Genomic DNA, 5,001 nt, shown 5'->3' with positions numbered 1-5,001 from the left:
TTCCAGTCCAATCAGAGAGTGCAGCAAGCACCTCTACCGGTTTCGAAACTTATTAGTCTCTCATCAGGAGGCACATATGCTGCTCTCTCTGACCTAACTAGGACAAACCCCGACGTGCAGTCACGGATTGCAACGAACGAAATGGCAGGGATGCCCTAGAGGCAACTCCTAGCAAAAACAGCCTGGTAGGATGTAAAGTAACAACTTTTGATGCAGTTTTATGTGCTATTAGATTGAAAACTTAGTTTTTTGCTATTGTTTTTCTTTGATATATCTTTACTTTTCGACGAAATAACAAATTACAACGGAGGTCGGTCCTGATAAATAAGTAGAAACAGTTGTTTGTCCCGGCTCTTGATTGTTGTGTTTAATTACGAATATCAAAAGTGTTAGTTACAATCAAAGTGAACCAACATCATTTAAGACTGTAAGTTTTATTATATATTAGTTAAACCTAAATTCGCATCCTGAACTGGTCTTATTGGTTTTTCATGTGGTTTTATTTACCGTAAATATCCAAAATTTATCAATAATAATCAAAAACCAGAATTGTTTTTTGCTGACACAGAGAGGTATTACTTTTATGTGACTGCGTAAAAATAATCAATGAATATGTCTGCGATGTTACTATACAGAATCAATGAGTAAATATTACTCCTCAGCTGCCTCCCAGCAGATTTTTTTTACGAAAGAGCATGCGATAATATTTATTGCTATAAATAATGCCCCCATTCAAGATTACTTGATTCCGTTAGGCACCTTAATAAATCAAAAAAATGTTTTATTTTCGTCTCGTTCATCCAATAACAGAATATGTATGTACCTAAGTAGCACATTCACCGTAGCCTTTATTGGAGAACTATGGTTCTATACCAAGATTAGTATTATCCAATGTCTGTACGACAATCCCACACGATGTTCTCATCCGAGAATTGACATAAATGGGCCTAAATCTAGTTTTCCACATAACCTTTTTAAGAATAGGTTCTTCTCTACTTGAATACAACCACATATTAAGATTCAGAAGACAAGTATTTGTCAGCCCACATAGCATCACGATTCCAAATTCTGTTGTAATAAATTACGAAAGCGTTACCTACAGAATTTTCATATCTCAAGATAATCTTACATGCTATACGTGTAAGCAAACAGGCCATATATCAAGCAAATGTCCAAACACCAACAATACAATACTCTCCAATTAAGCCCAAAATTTAACTCTACAGAACCCTACTTCAACGCTAATCTCCCACCCCTCCACCGATAATGGCTCCCAAGCACATCAAGCTGAAGAAGGTGATCCAAACAACTTAAATATTCAAAAACCCTCTTCAATTACTCCTCAAACTCTACTGCCGACTACAGAAACGAGCAAAATCATTCCCACCGAAGAGAACATTCTCACTAAAAATCCACGTGAAAAAACCTTTGAAGTAATGGATCAACAAGCTTCACTCGGAATCATGGCGAATCATCCAGTACATATGTGAAAAGAAGTATTGACGAAACGTTATCTTCTCCTATCGAAGATCTGAATTCTAATAATCAAACGTTTGCTCTTCCACAAATACCACATCAAACCAACATCCCAAAAGCCCAAAAAACCTAAACGCACAGCACCTACTCCTGACACTTAAATTTTTCATGAATGAAAATTCCACATCACTTCTATTAACCCTAGAAGGACCAAAGAGGGTTAAAAAGAATCAACAACATTGCATTACATCCGATTTTCTAAATACCTTTGTTCCTAAGAATCTCAAATAATTAGTAGCTGTCGGCGTACTACTGCCCTATTAAATGCCATAATTAGCATTTTTATATTTTATTTTATTTCCTCATACTTTTATAAAAACTTAGAAGGCACCCTTGAATATTTTCAACACCATCCCAAAATGGAAAAGGACTCATTCATGTTGCAAATTGGCAAAATCTAAAAGAAAAAAGACCAATAAGTGGGCAAAAACAGCCATGGTTTGTTCAATATGCCAGAAATATGTATGAGGTAAGCACAGCAAGAAGTCAAATGTTTCGGTTTTCGACGATGATGTTTTCGAAATTCTACTGAAGCCGAAGACTCCGAGTAAATATAAATTCTTATCTTTTAAATGTTTCAATAACGTCTAGGAATAATTTTTCTATTTGTAAAAGTGTTATTTAAATTAGTTTAAATAACGAAGCACGTTTTTGATTAATTTATGTGTGGACGTTTTGACCCTCCTTGGTCCTCGCTGTTTCTAATGAAAGGTTGGTCCTGCAAGGGTTAAACTATGATCAGCTAATGATGCCAATTGAAAATACTCAAAGTAACAATTCACCTATAGAGATTATTAATGAATACACAACCGATTTCCCCGGTTTAATAAACCTATTAACCATATATTATCCATACCTATCAGACAAAACTACGAAACATCGCTTCACCCGACTAAAAAATAAATTGAATCACTATGTAGGTAAAGATATCCCTGACAGTGAACTATCTTCTTCCGATGCCTAATTTTCAACTCTATATTATAGTGGAATATTGATTTACTATTCCATCGTTTACCCATGCTTCAAATCATTCAACCAGAATACTGTCCAGAAATAATTTGCCTAGAAGAAACTAACCTTAGTCCAAACACAAGTTACAATTCTAAGCAGTTCAATTGTTTTAGAAATGTAATAAATAAATGAAATTGTTTTCAAAAAGTAATAGTAATTATTCTTCTGGTGGGGTTGCCACTTTGGTAAAAAAATCATACGTAGCAAGCCTATTTCCTGTAAAAACCAATTTCAAAGCAGTAGTAACAAAACTCTCCGCACCCTCGACACTCTACATTTGTAACATTTATATTTACTTACCATCAAGTGCAACATTCACTTTTGACGATATAAATAGCCTTATCGAAGAAATTCCAACTCCTCGTATTATACCTGGTGACGTTAATGCTCACAATAGCATTTGGGCCTCTGTCCGTACTGATACCAGAGGTAAATTACTGGAAAAGTTATTGTCTGACTTACAGCTTAACTTACTCAATGATGGGACTCCTACACGTTTTAATATTCAGACTGAAGATTCATCTGCAATTGACTTAAGTCTTTGTGATCCAGCGTTGTCACCCCAGCTCTTATGGGAAGTCTTATCATATACATGCAGTAGGGACCATCATCTCATTCTTATAAGAAATATCTCTAGGCAACAATCGCCTTATGAGTTTTTACCCAAATGGAAAATTGGACAGAATTTTAAAACTACATCGATAAAGCTATGAAAAACTTTATTGTAAAAAGTAACGTCAATTATACTCAAGATGACTTCAATAATATCATTATACAAAGCTCAGAACAGTTTATAGGTAAAACTAAAGCGCCAAAAATCATTTACTCATACCATGGTGGAATCGTGACTGTAGTGAAGCAATTCGGGCAAGCAAAAAAGCTTTCAATAGGTACAAAAAACAAAAAATATAGAGAACAAAATAGAATACAAAAGACTTAAGTCCAAAACTCAACTATTAATTAAACAGACCAAAAAATGCAGTTGGATGAAATATGTTTCCAATATAAACAGTTCTACGCCAATAAGTGAAGTTTAGAAAAAAATACGCAAAATTTCCGGTTTCCAACAATCACCCACAATATCCATCCTGAAAGTAAATATGTAACGAAATCATTACATCACCAACTTAAATTTCCAACATATTGGCACTAGATTATAAAAAAAATATCTTCCAAACAACTTCCAAATTCAGCCATAATGGTAATGCTACAGATATTCAACGTCATATGGCAGCAACACCAGTACCCCACAATTTGGACAAGGCTATTGTGCTTCCATTTCTTAAACCTCAAAGTCCCCTTCTAGACACTGAGTCCTACAGGCCTATAAGTTTGACATGCTCCATGGGAAAATTGCTAGAAAAAATTGTAAATCCACGGCTCACCTGGACACTTGAAAAGTCAAATCTACTGATACATGAACAAAATGGTTTTAGACAAAACCGATCAGGCATAGATAATTTTCTAGAATTAGAAAGCGATATTCATTAAACTCTAGCAATTCGTCAACATTGTATAGCAATATTTTTTTATTTAATGAAAGCATTCAACACGTACTGGAGTTATATTTTGAAAAAACTGCACTCATGGAATCTCCGAGGTAATTGTCTAGAATTTATTAAAAACTTTATGCGATACAGAATATTTCGAGTAAGGGTTAGACCAAAGTCTGGTTGTAAAAGATGCTAAAGATCCATAAGATCAAGCCAATGTTGAATAACATACATAAAAGTAGTTAAGATAGCAGACAAATACATATAGGTCTGGATCCCGCGTATGAAAAAAAAGTTGATTAATAGCAAGCTGAAAATTTGTTAATAGCTTAAGGGTGTCTAGTTGGATAAACTTTGATATATGGGAACACTGGAACAGAGGCAATTTTAATTGTGGAACAGGTTAAAAATTTGGAACGGTCACACCAAGAGAACGGTACTTTTATTTTGTCCGACAGAACAGACTTAAACTCTTCGAACAGAGATTAAACTCTCATGCAAAAATCAGACTGCTATTTATCACCAAATGGGCGTTTTGATGAGTGGAACATGTGGAATATGTCAAATGACAGGAATTATGACAGGTGATAAATAGCAGTCTGATTTTTGCATGAGAGTTTAATCTCTGTTCGGAGAGTTTAAGTCTGTTCTGTCGGACAAAATAAATGTGCCGTTTTCGTGGTGTGACCGTTCCAAATTTTTAACCTGTTCCACAATTAAAATTGCCCCTGTTACAGTGTTCCCATATATCAAAGTTTATCCGACTAGACACCCTTAAGCTATTAACAAATTTTCAGCTTGCTATTAATCAACTTTTTTTTCATACGCGGGATCCAGACCTAATATACATGTACACTCGGGGTTGGTAATCTTCTCTGAGCTCACGAACACATGCAGATGTATGCCGTCTGTAATCAAACAATGATAACTTATCGTACTTACATTCGGTTACAAGGAGCTA

This window comes from Diabrotica virgifera, chromosome 9 (genome assembly GCF_917563875.1).
Source record: "Diabrotica virgifera virgifera chromosome 9, PGI_DIABVI_V3a".
Classification (NCBI taxonomy): Eukaryota; Metazoa; Arthropoda; class Insecta; order Coleoptera; family Chrysomelidae; genus Diabrotica; species Diabrotica virgifera.
The sequence above is the reverse complement of the archived record's forward strand: the minus strand, read 5'-3'. Positions refer to the sequence as shown.